This window comes from Callorhinus ursinus, unplaced genomic scaffold (genome assembly GCF_003265705.2).
Source record: "Callorhinus ursinus isolate GAN/ISIS: 27379988/994484 unplaced genomic scaffold, GSC_fseal_2.0 scaffold31, whole genome shotgun sequence".
In the NCBI taxonomy this organism is placed as follows: domain Eukaryota; kingdom Metazoa; phylum Chordata; class Mammalia; order Carnivora; family Otariidae; genus Callorhinus; species Callorhinus ursinus.
In genome coordinates this window covers 18828212-18846509 of record NW_027397093.1, presented here as the reverse complement: position 1 = coordinate 18846509, position 18298 = coordinate 18828212, and the positions used below count along the sequence as shown (strand labels likewise).

Genomic DNA, 18298 nt, shown 5'->3' with positions numbered 1-18298 from the left:
GACATTTATTTATTTTTTATTTTTTTTGAAGATTTTATTTATTTGACAGAGAAAGAGACAGTGAGATAGGGAACACAAGCAGGGGAGTGAAAGAGGGAGAAGCAGGCTTCCCACTGAGCAGGGATCCCAATCCCAGGACCCTGGGATCATGACCGGAGCTGAAGGCAGACACTTAATGACTGAGCCACCCAGGCACCCTGGTATGGACATTTAAAGCTCTCAGCCTTACCCCAACATATCAAAAAGGTAGTAAAACATATTATTTTACTATGTATTTTATATACTTATGGCCAATATATACTATGGTACTATTATGGATTTTGTTAGGTAACCTATACTGCCCCTCTTACATTTCATCGAGAAGAGATTAGATGAGACTTGGCACAAATGGAATAGTAGTGAAATATTTATTCCAAAAATATGTGAGCACATTTTATTAGAGACGTTGGTTGTACACACACGGGTTTTCAGCAAAAACAGAATTTAGACACATAGGCTTCTATCCCTGCCGTGCAACAAAATTTATCTGATTTAAAAATCATAATCCAGGTATTTCAATTTTATTTACAGCAAAATACTGGTATTCCCAGATTCTCAGTCAAACTTTGGGATGATAACATATTCATAAATTAGTTTATGAAACTTGGACTGTTTTTCACAAAAGAAAGCAATATTATACAAGGTAGTACTAAGCTTTCTCTATTAAAACTTTCTTGTTTTACTCATGTTATACATAAAGTATTTAAGTTATGGTTATCATGAATCCCAAAATAATAGTTAGTATTTACTGATTCATTACCATACCAAACATATTACATCCATTAATACATCTGTTCCTCCAAACCAATTTCTACAGATTATGTCAAATTGAAATATCCATTTTATAGATGAGGGAAAGGAGGTTAAAATTATCTCATCCAGGATCACAAATCTAGTAAAAAAAATTTAGCTAATATTTACACCATTTAAATATACAATAAACAGTGCTTATTATGTGCTAAGCAGAAATTCATTTATATTTAAATAATTTACATCACTCCCCTCCATTTTATATTAAATATCTTTATTAAATTGATTCTAGTCTTTCCCTCAAGAATGTGACTGTGGTTTGCTCCATCTGCTTAAAGCTTAATCAAACACACTGTCCTGAAATGTTCTAAAGATGTTTATGACTTGCAAGAATGGGGAGAATGGGTAAAGTTGCATTTTGGAAAGGCTCAACGCTTGTTTATGACTTATTTCAAGATCTAGTGTTTTGGGATCACTCCATTTTAACATGGAATGTTCATTTCATATAAATTCATGCCCCAGAATCTCTAGCACCAATTTTTTCTTTTATTTTGCTTGTTTTGATAGTACAGAAGGAAAAATGTATTTGACATAGGTGAATCTTTGAAAGTGTTAAAGGACATTTTGCCTTGATTTCAGAGAAGAACTCTGCACCTATCTGTTCTGTTTTCATTAAAACAAACTGATCTTAAAATTATTAAACTAAAATTTAGGGCAGGATTCAGGACAGGCTCTCTGGTGGTATGAAGGGCAGTTGGAAATGCATTAGAGCTTCAGAATGATAGCAAGATTACCACTGCCAGAAGGGCTGAAATAGAAGTATCCATAAAAATCTGTTTTTCCTTTCTTGTTTCTTTCCTTTCTCCTTGCCAATGTCTTCTGATCTGAACTTCTTATAGGGAAAAGTGAGAAAATACAAACTGAAAAGATATTTAGGACAGAGGAATTTTATATCACTAAATTAAAATAAATTATTCATTTACTTAAGGGATATTTAGGTTTCAGAGACAGTGGAATGCATTGGTTAGGAGTGCACACTTTGGAATCAAATGGCCTAGATTGGAAGCTTAGTTCCCCCATACACTAATTGTGTCATCTCAGAGGCCAGTTACTTAATTTTGCCTCAGGTTTTGATTTGCAAAGTTGTGACAATAATAGGGATATTATAAAATTATTTTGAAGGTTTAATGAAATAATACATCTAAAGAACTTAAAATACTGTCCCATCCATAGTATGCCCCAGTATGAGTTAACTACTACCCTTGTTATTGCCACCCAGGCATCCCTAGCAATGCTATTTTTAAATATGCATTGTATTCTAAATGCTGGAGTGATAGTTTCATGCAGAGTTCTGAACGAATCACAACTCTCAAGTATTACTGATGGGATACTCTAATGAGAAATAATACCATATTCTGAAATGATACAAGAAAAGTAATATCTCCAAATGACCTTACATCAAACCCACTTGCTGTATGCAGCTAGCAAGGTGCATGGTAGAGTGACTAAGTGCACCCTTCCATGAGGATTTCCATTTATACTGGCTCTTGGACCCACAGATAGAACAATATGGGAGCCCTGTAGGTGTAGGCATCATAGACAAGTCCCTATTTATTTTTTATTCAATTTCTTTATAGAGCAGAAACCCCTTTACAAAACATTTGGGTGAACTTTGGGGTCTGAAAGAGCTGAGTTCTCCTCCCGGCTTCGTCTTGCAATAGCTATGTGAACATGGACAAATTATGAAACTTCTATGAGACACAGGTCCATCATTTATAAATAGAGGTGGTGATAAAAGGCAGATAGAGAAGATCATTAAAGATGATTTATCTAAAACATAGTACCTTACATATCATGAATAACAAGTCAAATAGCAAAATACCTTACATATCAAAATAGCAAGCTATTCACATATTATTATATCAAAACTTTAAATTGAAAAATCAAGAACAAATTTACTCTTAAAAAACCTAATGTTTGTAGAGGTGGCTTTGTTGGTTGAGCACCTGTTTCTTGGTTTGACTCAGGTGATGATCTCAAGGTCATGGGATTGAGCCCATGTTGAGCCCTACGTCAAGCCCCATGTTGGGCTCCACACTCAGCAGGGAATCTCCTTGAGACTCTCTCTCTCTCCCTCTGCCCTGCCCCCCCTTTCTCTCTCTCTCTCTCTCTCAAATAAATAAATAAATCTTTAAAAAAAACACTACTGTTTGTATGTATCCACATATGTATTTCAATACTCAGGCAAATGTCCGTGGTATATTCCCCTCATTGCTAAAACAAAATCTTTTTTACCTGAGGAGCCCTTGAAAGTCTGAAATTTTGTCAAGAACAGACTTCAAGTCCTCTTGTATGAACTAGTAGACCATCCTTCTCAGCTTTCACATCACTTTTCCCAGCATAGACCACAAATATCCCAAATATTTACACTGACCCCTCCAGAGTGGAAACAAACTGGAGTTGTTCTTCACCTTCCCCTTTCTTTTAAGCCCATTCCGGGCACTTGATGCCATCAGGCAAAATTGTGCCATTGACAACATTGCCCCTGGCATGGCTGGGGCTCCCAGGCGGAGAAGCAGATGTGTAATGGACCTATTTGAAAATGCTACATTAGAGAAACAAAATTAGTGAGACAAGGCCAAGGATTGCTCTTCCTTCTGTTGCACCATAATTTATCATTCAGAAAAAGGAATTGCCAGGTAAACTGTGGAAGAGCACAATTAAGAGGAGAGGCAAAGTGAAGGACTTTTGTAGTGGCATCCCCTTGATGTTGCACAGGAAGAGAGAATGCAAACTAAGGCATTCAGCTCATATGTCCATGCATATTAAGCCATTTAGCTAGTTTATGGAATGTTTCAGGTTGTCCCAGGGATATAGAAAAGCAACTAAATATTGACTCAGCAAGAGCTCAAATGAGAGGTCTAATTAAATTAAATGGTACAAAGGGTAGGCTTGTTTCATAGACTGCAGTAATTGCTTAAGACACAAAAGAGACCAAATAAAGGTCAAAAAGGCATAGCAATAACCAGGCAGATGTTTGTAGTGAGATGGAGGGAAGACAAGAGCATAGAAATGACCAAAAGTTCAAAGGCCACTGTTGGCTCAGTTATGAAAAATGATTGGATGTTGTCACGACCATAGACGATTAGTGGTACCTTTTAAGTAGCTGGCACTGACATATACATCAACATGTTAGTTTTGATTTTACTTTAATGTGTAGAAATGCCTCAGGGTAATGCCCTATCCTTGGACAAACTTTACTGAGAGCTCATGGAGGATAGGTGTAATACCTTTGAGCTCTAAAAATGCTGTTTCAAGTTCCACTCCAGAAAGGAATGTAAAGGACCCACATGGATAATTCCAGTGTACCCACAGTTGGCTATTTCAGAATACAATGTGGGGAAAATGGGATAGCATGTATGTGAACAGGAAGGCAAATAAAAAAGAACTCTGGTTTCATCTCTGTGACCCCAAAGTGCTAACATAAATGCTGGGGGTGGCAGAGCCCCTCCTAGGTGAGAGGGAGATGGAGGATGGAGGTGGAGGAGAAGGGGAAAGAAACAGATCTTCCTTGTACTTAAGCTCTCTGAGCTTTAGCTTCTCACTCATAAAATGAGAAATTTCCTTAGAGCCTTCATAAAATGGAACTTTCCTCAAAGCATTGTTGTGTGTATAAAATAATTAATGCATAACAAGGATTCAAAATGGCTAGTTAAGAGCTCGATAAATGTTAACTATCACTGCTGTTACCATTACTCTTATTACAATTATCACAGAGGTGAAGAATAAAACCTTGTCCTGGAAAACTGCCCCATCTGCTCTAAGTGTGAAATATGGACCCTGAATCTACTCAATTGTCCATTTTCACCCAAGCTTCTGTGCTCTCCTGCTGGGCATCTTAGCATGGCATGTATATGCTTTAGGGTCAGAGGACTGGGTTTAACATTCTTGCCCTGCCTCTCAATAGCTTTGTGATCTTGGAGAAGTTGCTCAATCTCTTTAAGTTTCAGTTTCCATATCTATAAAACAGGGATAATACTAGCTATCTCATGCAGCTGTTTTTGGGTAAGGATTATGAAAGCAAATGCATTTCAGATATTTAGTACAATACCTAGATTATAAGCACTCCATTTCATGCACATACACAGACATATGCACCTATTACATATATGGTTTATATATATAAACCATAATTATATGCACATGCACACACACACACACACCACTCTTTATTCCTTTAACTCTAAATAGAATCTCATTTTTTAGCTTAATGAAACGTAGCCATATCACCCATTATTTTGGTCTCTTGTCAGTCTCTATGTAGGTCTCTGTCTCTCACTCTCATTCACACACACACACGTGAACAAACACACACACACAAACTTGCTAGCAAAATGTTTATGGGTCTATACTTACACTATTCTTTAATCCAAATAGGCCTTTCCTGATTTATTATTAAAACATTACCTTGCATTTTAGGGGAATTTACATTTTCAGCTTTGTTTCATAGAGCTTTTCTCCTCTCTGCCTAACTAAATTCTTCCAATTCATTATTATTTAGCTCAAATTTTCTGTGAAATTCTTCAGACTACCCAAATGAGAGTATTTTATTTGCTACAGATCTTTGGCATTTATTGCCAAACACACTTAGTTTACTAATTCTGTACTGCTCTTAAACATTTCTGTAACATATTTGACTATTGCACTCCACCTAACGTCTTAAAATCCCATACCATCAGAAATGTTAATCTTGCCAGAATGAGTCTTCTGAATTTGCAGATAGCTGAATTCTACTTATATTGTAAATGAAATTCTAAACATGTGACATTTGCATAAACACTCTAATGTTGGATAAAAATATCTCTCCCAATATTTCTTCAAATCTAAGAGCTAAATGTCCCCATTTACATTGGCAACAAGGAAATTAAAGACCAAGGAGGTTAATGTATCCATTTGAAGATCTCTCACCTTGTGCAAAATACTGTTAAGGATAGCTTAACCCTTATTTGTGCAATCCTTCCATCACTGATCTGCCATGTGTGAACCAAACCCTAAACTTGGCATAGAAGCAAAGATGATTATTCATCTTCAAAGCCCAAATCAAGTGCTACTGCTAAAAGAGTGATGGGCAATAAGTTGTTTTATGATATGCAAAGGAATTACCCACTAAAAGGAGAACATTTTCCTAGCTTCTTCCTTTAAGCTTAATTTGAAATAAACATAACAATTAGATAAAACATATTAATGAATACTATCACTTTAGGATAGAGTTAACATTATTCCATATTAGCTACTACTACTAGCTAATATTTAATGAGTGCCTGCTAAATGCTAGGCAGTACTCTAAGCACCTTACATGCAGTACTTTATTTCCCTCTTACAGGGTATTTAATAGCCAGTGGGCAACCCTCCTAGACTTCCTTTTCCTAGTAAAGGGATAATGGAGGCCTCATAGTAAGATTCCAGAATACATAAACCCTGATTCTGAGCATGTAGAGAAAAGCTCCCTTCCAACTCGTATCAAACTTAAATGTGAGAAGAAAGTAAGAACTTGGTTGTTTTAAGCCATTAAGAAATGAAAGCTGTTCGTTACAACAGTAGAGCCTAACCTGAGTAGTTCAGTGTTGTTGTCCAGAAAAGTTCTTCCTTAAATGTTTTTTTCATTATATTATTTTTCATGCTATGTGATAAAGAACCTGAGGCTAGACTAAAAATGATTTGTTTTTGTGCAGAAGAGGAGTGAATTTGTATTCCACATCTGGTTGAATGTATAAGTGAAAACTTTCATGAAAGAATGTGAATTTTGCCATTAGCAATAAGAAATAATACCATGCATGTATGCGCACACACACACACACACACACACACACACACACACACACACACAGTAGTTGCTCAATGTTTTCAGAGTATAAGTGATATCTAAAGGGTATGTATCCCTTTTGAAAAAATGCAGAACTTTATTGTACAATTCAACCATGAATAGCCTGTGACATAGGGCTTGAATAAAAACTTTCCCAAGACATCTAATATTGCGAAGAGATGACTTAATGCACTTGTTTCCCTAGAGTTGTCAAAGTGTTATTTTTGTGATCAGCTACACCAGAAAACAGCCATTTCCAGATCATATTTTCACAACTCCCTCCTGAAAAGCCTTCACTAAATTAAGATTTAATGTGGTAACTTTAGGTGTTATTGAGAGTCAATGTAAGAAATGTCGCTTTGAACATTTCTGTTTTTTACAGACCCCTAGGTTAGGACATCATTACGATAGCAAGTGCTACTGAGAAATGTTTATACTATCATCAAACAATGACAACTATATAATATAGTAACTTCTTAACTTCTTTTTTAAAAAAGATTTTATTTATTCATTTGACAGAGACAGAGCGAGAGCAAGCACATACAGGGGGAGCAGCAGAGGGAGAGGGAGAAGCAGGCTCCCCGTTGAGCAAGGAGCCCAATGTGGGGCTCAATCCCAGGACCCTGGGATCATGATCTGAGCCGAAGGCAGACGCCTAACCAACTGAGCCACCCAGGTGCCCCACTTCTTAACTTTGTAATACTCAGCTGGAGTAACTAATTTAACCAAAGATGTAGTAATACCCATTTCTCTGTTTTTAATTTTAAAAACTTCTTTAATACCTGTTTTTATTTTTAGTTTCTGATTCTTATGTTTTTCTTGACTTGTGAAAATGCTGCAGTTTTTCAGGAGCATGAGGAATACAAATTCTATTTGTAAATTAACATTTTCTATAATGATTTTTTTGCTGTCTTTTCTTTCCAGCTGAATTCCTTGAAAATAAGGACCTGTTTACTCATTTCTATATTGTTATTTCAGGGTAGCAAATTAAATTAAGTATATGTTAGTATGGAATAACAAAGAACTCTGAAACTAGAACCTATATTCATATTTCCACTCCATCACTTAATAACCACATGACATTTGGCAAGTTATATTCATTTATTAGCCTTAGTTTCCTTGTCAACAAAAGGCCATAAGTTTACTTGTAGCATTGTAGAAATGATAAAATAAAATACATGAATGCGTCAAGAAGAGTGTTGCAATCACCAAATTAAGCAAATTGTCCTATCACCTCTTTTCCATCCACAAAGAAATGACAGTAAAGGACACAATGATCTATGATTTGTCTCTTGAGGAGGTATCTACAGAGAGCCTAGAGAAATTTTTGCATGCAGTTTACTGAAGGGCTGTTCTCAGGAGAAGGGCAGGGAAGTAAGAAGAAGAGGGTGGGTGAAAGTACAGCTAAATAACATTATTAGTCTCAGCCAAAGAACAGCTATGGCCTTCTCTCCTAGGGGGCTGTGAAATTGCACAGCAGAGTTGGTTCCATCTTGAGGCAAGGAGTCTAGACTTTTGTATCCTCCTCTCCCTTGGCCACTGGCTATAGGTTTCTAGGGCATGCCGGTGCGGAGGTGCATAATCACACAAGGTGAAGACTAGAGAAGGGAGCAGCTAGGGGATGTCAGCAGCCAACACTTGCAGTAGCGGGGACATGGGTGAATTTCCAGGTAAGGGGATCTGGTAGGAAGGAATAATAACATCTGTAAGAGCATTATTAGCTTTCCCCTAATTCTTATCTTCCTTAATCTGATAGTTCTCAACCAAAGATGATTTTACATTTGGTGGTGTCTGGAGACATTTTTGGTTATCACAACTGAGTTGGGGAGGGGCACTGACATCTAGTGGGTAGAGTCCATGCTAAATATTTACAATGCACAGGATAGCCTCCCACAACAAATAATTTTCTAGCCCCAATCCCAAATACCAATACTGCCAAAGATGTGAAGCTCTGGAATAAACAAAAACATAGAAGTGAGTACATGTTTACTATTAACAGTTACTGATTTTCTACTAATATCATTCAGACTTTACTAATCAAAAGGGGAAAATGTGGACTGCATCGATTTTGCTAGGGAAAACACACACACACACAAATACACACCTCCCACAAACACATCCTCACAGGAACATTTATCCTGTGAATATAACTAGAATTACTTTATAATCTACAACAAACACAAATTCAGTATGACCCATGGACTGAAATGACTACTTTTGCAAATGACATCCACAATGCCTTGAGCCTTTTCTTCACATCTGCTTTCAGTTCTGTCTTTATCGACACCTTTGGATAAAGGCAATTTAACACCAGCACTTTGCTGTCCTAGGATCTTTAGCTCCTTGATTGTTGCTTCTCTCCCCTTTTCTTCTGTGATTTTTCACCCTGTCTTCCAAATGAACTCATGAGCATCAGGATGTTTGTATCCAGCTCTGCTCTTTTCTTTAGCTGCACTTTCCCTGATGGGGAATTACACACCATCCTATAGCTGCCAAATACATCTTGCTCACTTTCATGACCCCTCCTTCCACTTCTTCGAAGTTCTGTGGTTCAGGTTGTCCAGCACACAATAGAATTAATTAATCACCTTTCTTCTTTTCTAAGGATTGAAAACAATTAAACTAATTCTTTTTTTCTAAAACAGAAGAAGTTTTTTTTCCATTGAGTTTTAAATTCTTCAAATATTTTCCTTTTTAAAATGTGGAACTAAAATGACATGCAAATAAGAATATGACGATTGTTAGGAGTAAATTTAATGGTAGAGACTCTCACATCACATTTATATTTTTCTTCCTTTACCACCTCCATTTCTTTCCTTCTCAATCTTCGTGTGTGTGTGCACATGCCACGTCCAGATATTTTGTCCTCTCCATCTCTTAATTGCACAAAGAAGATCTAATTTCACAAAACAGATCACTGTTGTTCTGTGAGAGACACCACAGCAGCTTCAGTAAAGCCATATGAAATCAATCCTATAATGTGGACAGTATACCATTTTGATATATGTCTCACTTTCATCTGGACCTAAAATTAATAGGAAACTCCTAAAGCATCTGATCTCATTCTCTCTAATGCATATCATTGAAACAAAATTCTAGAAGAACCTTTTTAAAAAAAAATCAAAACACAACAACTTGTTATGTCATGTTATAATTTGCCAATTGGTACTTAAAGGAAAATTTGGGATAGGAACTGGGAAAGGAAAAGGGACAGCAAAGATCAAGGATTCCAGACAAAATGGTACAATAGGAATCCGATACCTGATATTCTGATATCATTATTTAGAAACTTTGGAATCTATTGAAGACTTGAAACTTCCAGAGAAAGGCTTGGGAAAGTACATTTTGGTTAATATCTGTCAATTTCAGCTTCTAGCTCAATAGCAGCTATCCATCTCCTACCCTTCAGCCTCTTGGCAGGCAGCTGTGCATTTGTTCCTGGAGCACCTTGTAAAAGCCAGGGTAGGGAAAAAGAACCCTGTCCTTCAGATATCAGGAATCTGTGCTCTGATCCCTGATTGCTGCTTTTCATCACGGAAGTGCTGACAAAGAAGCAGCAGTCACTGTTATTGTACCCACCCTCCTCAATTTTGTGAGCACTTGCTAGTCTGGCTAAAGTGACTTCCAGGTCTGGAAACTTTATTTGCCCCCTTCACCTTTCTCTCTTTTTTTTTTCCTTTTAGAAGCCAGACACTGAAAATTGGGACATTCAAAAGCAACCACATAGACAGGAAAAATGAGAAAGTCACAGAATATACCCAGTGGAAGACACAGGCTCAAAAAAGACCTGAGAAGACGTTTAGCTTTCTTTCAGCTGATCCTTGGCACAGAGATAGCCTATAATAATTATAAAGCAAAAACAACACCCCCCCACACACAAAACAAAACAAAACAAAAAGCAAGCAAATAAACAAACCAGCAAATTTGGGGGAAGGAGGAAAATCTGACTTCCAGAGTTACCAGTTTATTAGATTCAAATGACCAGTTTCCAGCAAAAAAAGTGTACACCATACAAAGAAACAAAAAGTATGATCCATTCAAATAATATATATTTCCTTTAACAGAAATTATCCCTGGGAGAGGCATAATGGCAGATCTATTAGACAAAGATTTTAAAAACACTGTTTTAAAGATGCTCGAAGAACTTAAGGAAGATATGAAGAGAGTCAAGAAAATAAGGTTTGAACAAATTGGAAATATCAATAAAGAGATAGAAAACCTAAAAAGAAATCAAAAAGAAATTCCTGAGTTGAAAAGTATAAAAACTAAAATGAACAATTCACTAGAAAGATTAAAAAGCCAATTTGAGCAGGCAGAAGAAAGAATCAGTGGACTTGAAGATAAGACAGAAAAAGGAACAAGTCTGAAGAATAGGCAGAAAAATGACTGAAGAAAAATGAACAGAGCCAGAAGGACTTGGGGGATATCATCAAACCTACCAACACATCCATTGTGAGAGTCCCAAAAAAAGAGACAAAGGGGAAGAAAGAACATTTGAAGAAATAATGGCTGAAAATTTCCTAAATTTGATGAAAACCCTGAATATAAACATCCAAAAAACTTAATGAAGCCTACATAGGATGAATTCAAAAAGACTCAAACCAAAACACATTATAATCAAACTGTTGAAAGACAGAGACAAAAAGAATTTTAAAGTCAACAGAAGGAAGTGACTTGTCACTTAACAAGGGATCCTCAGTAAGTAATCAGCAGCTTTCTCATCAGAAATTTTGAAGGCCAGAGCATAGTGAGATGACATATTCAAGGTGCTAAAGGCAAAACTGTCCATCCAGAACATTATACCCAGCGAAACTGTCCTTCAAAAGTAAATGAGAAATTAAGATTTCCAGATAAAAGCTGAGAGATTTCATTTCCACTAGATCTGTCTTGAAATAAATGTTAAAGGCAGTCCTATAAGTTGAAATGAGAAGACATTAGACAGTAACTCAAAATTGTAGGAAGAAATAAAGATCTCAGTAAAGGTAAATACATGGTAATTATAAAAGCTAAAAGTATTATTGTAACAGTGGTGTGTAGCTCCACATTTAGTTTCTACATGATTTAAGAGCCTAATATATTTTTTAAAAACAATTATTAATCTAACAAACAATGATTAATGTAATTTTGTTTTTAACTCCACATTTTGTATTCTACATAATTTTAGATACTAATGCATTAAAAAAATTTTTTTTAAGATTTTATTTATTCATGAGAGACAGACAGAGAGAGAAAGAAAGAGAGAGGGAGGCAGAGGGAGAAGCAGGCTCCCCAAGGGGCAGGGAGCCCGATACGGGACTTGATCCCTGGACCCTGGGATCATGACCTGAGCCGAAGGCAGACGCTTAACCATCTGAGCCACCCAGGCTCACCTAATGCATTAAAAATTTTATTCATTTATATTTTTTGGACCCACAATGTATGAAGATGTAATTCTGTGACCCTGACAACTGAAAGGGGTGGAGGATAGAGTTGTTAAAGGAACAAAATTTTTGTATGTACTTTAAGTTAGAATGTTACAACTTTAGTATGTTAAATGTACTCCCCATGGTAATCACAAAGAAAATAGCTGAAAAATATATACAAGAGGAAATGAGAAAGAAATGTACACATTCACTATAAAGAATACAATCATAAATTATGAATTGAAGGGAACCATGGAGCTCATTTAATCCCGAACCTTAGTTTATAAATAGATGAAAAAATAGACTCCAAAAAATTGATGTCTATATAACATGGGTCTTCTAATTTGGAGTCCAGTAGTTTTTCTACTACCTCATGTTAGTTTCACATGTTGAAGATAAAGAGTCTTTTCTGGTCAGGCTTTCTTAAGAATCTGGGCTCATGGGGCACCTGGGTGGTTCAGTTGGTTAAGCATCTGCTTTCAGCTCAGGTCATGATCTCAGGGTCCTGGGATCCAGCCCCATATCTGGCTTCCTGCTCAACAGAGAGTCTGCTTCTTCCTCTGCCTCTCCCCCTACCCCTGCTCATGCTTGCTATCTCTCTCATAAAGAAAGAAAGAAAGAAAGAAAGAAAGAAAGAAAGAAAGAAAGAAAGAAAGAAAGAAAGAAAGAAAGAAAGAAAAAGAAAATCTTTAAAAAAAATCGGGGCTCATTTAATCACCATTATCATCAGTTACTACTGTGTTCCGATCAGTGTTTTCCTATATCTTTCAATTAAAACCATTCCTTATCTCTTGATATCTGTAGCAACCATCCTGGCTCAGTGTACCAATACCACCCGTCATTTTGTCACTTAACTCACTAGAAGGCCATTGGGCTTACTTTCAGTAGCGGGAAAGTGAAGAACATGAAAGTTAGTTCTGGTTCTGGCTTTGCCATTAGATATCTTCATGAACTAGGGCAAGTCATTGAAAGTCCCTGACCTAATGGGGTGCCTGGGTAGCTCAGTTGGTTAAGCATCTGACTCTTAATTTTGGCTCTGGTATGATCTCAAGGTCCTGAGATAGAGCCCTGCAACAGGCTCCGTGCTCAGCGGGAAATCGGCTTGAGGATTTCTCTCCCTTTCCCCTGCCTCTTCTCTCTTGCATGCACCCTTAAAAAAAAAAAAAAAAAAAGGAAAGAAAAGAAAAAGAAAGTCCCTGCCCTATTTGTTTATAAAGTTACTTTGAGTTAGATAGTTATAACACGAATAGATTATTTCCCATTTTCCTTCACTATCACACCTTGGAAGTAATCTAATCATGTTATAATTTTCTTAAGAAAATCTAATCCATTGTGACATGATTACCTAGACACCAAGAGAATTTCTTAGTCTACTTCACTACAGTGCAATATAAAAGAAAATAATATCCCCATACTTTTGCTTGTTTTTAAAATATACTCTTTAAACTACTAAGGTTTATTGTTCCACTTGCCTCCTACCTAGCATTAATAAAACAAACAAAAAACACTCCAGAGAATTAAATTTATTGGCAAAGTGTCTTTTATCTTTTTACTTTTTCTCCTTGTCCTTCCCTCCTTCTTCATTTCTTGCATCTCTCCCCATTCCATCATAAATATCTCCCAGTCCTTTTTTATGTTTTTTAAAGATTTTATTTATTTATTTGAGAGAGAGAGAGAAAGCACATGAAAGAGGGGAGGGTCAGAGGGAGAAGCAGACTCCCCGCTGAGCAAGGAGCCCGATGCGGACTCGATCCGGGGACTCCAGGATCGTCACCTGAGCGAAGGCAGTAGCTTAACCAGCTGAGCCACCCAGGCGCCCCTCCCAGTCCTTTTTTAAATCTCTATAAATACTTCAGTTAATTTTCCAAATCTTCTTTTACTTTTCCCAATTTTCTTGATGACCACCAATGATTGCAGTAGGTTGAGAAAGCTCATTAACTAATTCCCTAAATGTCTTAACGTGGCAAGCACATTAACCTAATAAGTCATTCTGTATATATTCGATTGCCTGAGTTCTGTAGGCCCTGGTGGCTCTTTTGGTCAATAGCTGTATTGTTGCTTTTCTCTATCATTCCTAATTGAATGCACACTGCCCCTTGATTTCTGCTACAGCTGAGTTACAGTCACTTGGCAAATTTTCAATCTTGCTGATCTTTCCCCCCTGACGGATTAGTTTTATTTATTTATCCAATTTTTAAAATTGTGGCTTTGGCACACCTGCCTCAGGGTAAAAGAGCACAATTAAACACATTAAAGGAAACACACAAAATGTGGCCATTACATAATTAATCAGTTTTAAGTAGTATAAGAAAATTGTTGGCCTAAAAGCATAACATTTGGGGAAAGCGTAGTTTTAAGAGTTTAAAATCATTTTAATTTTTTGTTTTTTCTCTTGAATTTTATATTCAATATATACAATCTAGAATATAAAAATATGTATTTCTCTATGGTGAGACTCCTTTAACAAAATATAACAGCTTCCCCACTTGCACCATGCATAAGGACACTAGAGGAATAATTCATGGAAAATTTATGGGACTGCCCTTAGGTAACCCAGGTACATTTTAATCTTCTTAGAGTTATATATTTACTGTATTACTAAATTAGTACATTAATAAATCAGGGTGGCTATGGAAACTAATCTGCAACAGCATATTTAATTATATAGTTTTGTCATGATTTGCTATCATTTTTTAAATTAAATTTTTATATACTCCCCTTTCTTTGAGAGAGGATAGCCATTGAAGGCCATGTTGGTTTCATTTCATTGTAACTGAAAGATAAGCTGAAGCTGAGTCAGGTTCCATGATCCACGCAATGTTCTGGAGCTCAGCTCTGGCAGAACAATGTCTAGGATACAGTATCTCTGATTACTATCTCAAATCACTGCTGTTAATTTATTTTCCTTTCCAAGCAATATTAAAAAGTGTTTAAAGATATGGACATCTTTACTTTTATCTTTTGTTAAAGTAAAACTGTGGACAGAGCATGCAAATCAGTTTTAACAGAAAACTATTCCTCCCATTTTACCAAAATATGGTATCCATCAACAAGAATTTCTTCCCATTTCTCTGTGTCTGAATGTGTTTATATCTGCATTAATCCTTATCTCTCAGGAGAAAAGTTCTTTCTTTCCAAATCTAGTCTTTCTACCTATTTTCCTAATTCCATTCCCTCTCCCTTGCTTAAGATTTTATTCTATCCATCATGGTATTAATTTTTTATAGATCTGTTCTTTCTGGCTTCTTCTTACTCTTTACCTAAACATTTACTCAATTACTTCCATTTTTAAAAGTACATAAATAAAAATATAAGTCAGAAGAAGAAGAAGAAGAGGAAGAAGAAGAAGGGGAGGGGAAGGAAGGAAGAAGGAAGGAAGAAGGGGAGAGAAGAGGGTGAGTAGGAAGGAAATTCCAGCAATTCCATCTGCCCTCAAGTCTCTCTCTCTCTGCCTCCCACCCACCCTCCCTTCCTCCCTCCCATCTCTCTCTCTCTCCCTCCTCCCTTCCTTTCAACTACAAACTTCTGGAAAATTTATTCTTTGCTGTCTTTTTTCTTTTTTCTGTCACTGCAAATTCAGTATTTGGCCCACTATGACCTAATTTTTGCCTTTACCATGTTACTGATACTGTTTTGGAAAAGATATAAAGACACTTTATCAGTGCGAAATCCAGTATACATATTAAGGCTCAGTCAAAAAAAATATAATATTCTTGAATATTGTTGAATGATTGAAGGTAGAGTGTCCAAAGATTATAAATAATGCAGAAAATTTTTCTTTTTCTTTTTCTTTCCAAAAATTAGATTTCATAATGCAATGACACAGCATAAAGCACTACACCATTTGACAGGACATCCTTTTATAGGTGAGTACCAGTGTATGGTTAGAGAGCTTCCCCAATAGTCATTACCAACAGCTGCTTAATCTCATTCTAAAGTAAAGCGTTCTTTCTACAGCATGCTGAACATTCACTTCAGCTTATTGTAGAAGGCTTTTCTAAATGGACCTCCCTCTTCTGGAGGGAAGGACATTTCATCTGAAAACCTATAAATGGGTCTGTGCTTGGCTGACAGTAACCAATACGCTGGTCTCACATCTGTCCAGCAGCCATGGCACCAGATTTCCTGACCAGCCATGCACAGACCAACCCCACATCTGTCACCAAAAAGAGCATTCCTGGAAAGGTCCTGCACTCAAAACAAACCCCACACTACTCAGGGAGGGGAACTGTTCCAGGATGGAGAGGCTAAAAGAAATTGAACCTAAACTCTTCATCAGGAGTGCCCCGGGTGCCTTGGCTTGGCCTGCAGACCCTTTGGCTCTTCTTTCTGGTGGCCTCGCGCACAGGCTGCCCCTGCGCTATGCAGGCTGCAGCCCTGAGAACCCATAGGTTTCGTGCCTGCTCCGCTTCTGTCTGATCCCTGCAGTTCCCAAACAAGGAGTGCATCAGGTGCCATCTCCTGGCCACGGGGGTTCTTCCACTGTGCATGGTTGGGATTGCCCCAGTAGCCTCCACTTTCTCTTTCTGACTGGGTCTCCGCATCTTGAGGCCCAGCTCCAGCTGCTCCGCGAAACACGCCAGTTCCCCGGCCAGCTGGTCCACCTAAGCCTCTGCGCTTAGAGGCGCATCTTCCAAGGCCCGCTTTTCGGAGGCCTTCCCGCCTCCACTGGCCACAGAGGCCCTGTTCAGGGTTTTCTGCTTTTGCTTCTTAGGGGCTGCGTCACTTTTATTCCCTTGGACTATTTTGAAAAGTCATTCCTAAATACTCCTCTATCCTGCAGTCCCTTATCTTTCCATCTATCACTGCCCTGTCAAAAAGAGTTAATTTCCAAATACGTAGATCTGCTTATGTCCATCTCGAACTTAAAAATTTTCAATTACTCTCAGTTGCCTGCAGGGTAAAGTTCAAATGTGATAAATGACCCTTTCTAAACAGCCCCTATTTCGTTGGCAGCTTCTCTTCTCTTCCCCCTCCCCCAATCCGCTCACCAACAGTACCAAGAACAATTACTTCCAAATCGCATCTGACTGTTTGCTATTTCTATGGAATGCCTTCTCTTTCCCTATTTCTATCGTTTTATTTCAGTTGTGCCATCCACCTTAAATCCCTTTCCTCTCCTTCTCCATGAGTATACATTTGTTTCTTCCTTATTAATCAAGGCCTAAATTAGAGTCCAGTCAGTCATGGAGCTTTCTCTTGCCCACCTGCCACATCAGTGCAGTTAATTATCACCTCATCTCTTACTATGCTTTTGTGCATACCACAATGACACAGTTTATTACATTGTTTTAAAGTCAATTTTGTATATTTAGTTATATTTTATATATTAACTTTACACGTACTTGATCATCTTAAAGGCAGCATCCTGTATTCATCTTTGCATCCCCCAGATGTTCTGTAACACCTCAGACAGAGATGCTCAAACCATAGTTGGGGTCTTGGGCTAGTTATCTACATTTTGGCTTCCTTCTAAATAAAACATGTAACTGCAGAATAAGTGCTTGCAGACAGATGTAAGAATGACTACAAAATAATTTTAATTAAATGCTCTGTTATGAGAATGATCTTCAAATGCCTTTATGCTATGAATTCATCTTCTTTTCCTAAACCCTAACACCCCAGACCCAGAAAGCACTCTCCCTACTTCTTTTTAATCAAATATATTTTCTACAAGTAATGTTTCATGAACCCGATTTTGAAATGCAAACTTTACTTAATGAGCTTTGGATAATCTGTAGTTTTGAATAACAAATTTCTGTAATTTTTAATGAGTTTCCCAGCTTTAGAATCATGCTTGTTACTTTTCAAAAGACCTCAGAGAAAAAGGATGACTTAGATTAGAGCTTCTTCTCAATTTAAAAAGGAAAGATGACAAGACAAGAACTCAGGGTCACTGAGAGATTAAAGCAAGTGTTCTTTGGCACATGTAAATGGAATGTATTTAAAAAGCTTTTCAGGATCTACCTGCAAGCAGATGGCTGTAAGGTATATAAAAGGGGGCATGAAATGTTCCCTGTATTCAGATTTATCTCTTCTAAAGGGAAACTGTGGGGAAAATGATGACAAAATGGTTTTGGATTTGCAATGCCATTCCTTATTTTATATGATGACTCAGTTTTTAAATTGTAAATCATGGCTTATAAACTTGTGCTTAATCTATCTGAAAATATGGGTAAATTCATGAATTTGAATCAGCATACCAAACAGGAAATACAAATTTGGACATCTGGAGGAAATTATA

The 18298-nt window shown here is 37.1% G+C and overlaps 1 protein-coding gene and 1 pseudogene across 3 annotated transcripts in view; both read right to left on the bottom strand.

The window, feature by feature from the left end:
* Positions 1-18298, bottom strand: part of CTNNA3 (catenin alpha 3) — a 2007818-nt gene that overhangs the window by 58378 nt on the left and 1931142 nt on the right. The window lies entirely within an intron of this gene.
* On the bottom strand, positions 16302-17316 carry LOC112807366 (UPF0488 protein C8orf33 pseudogene; annotated as a pseudogene).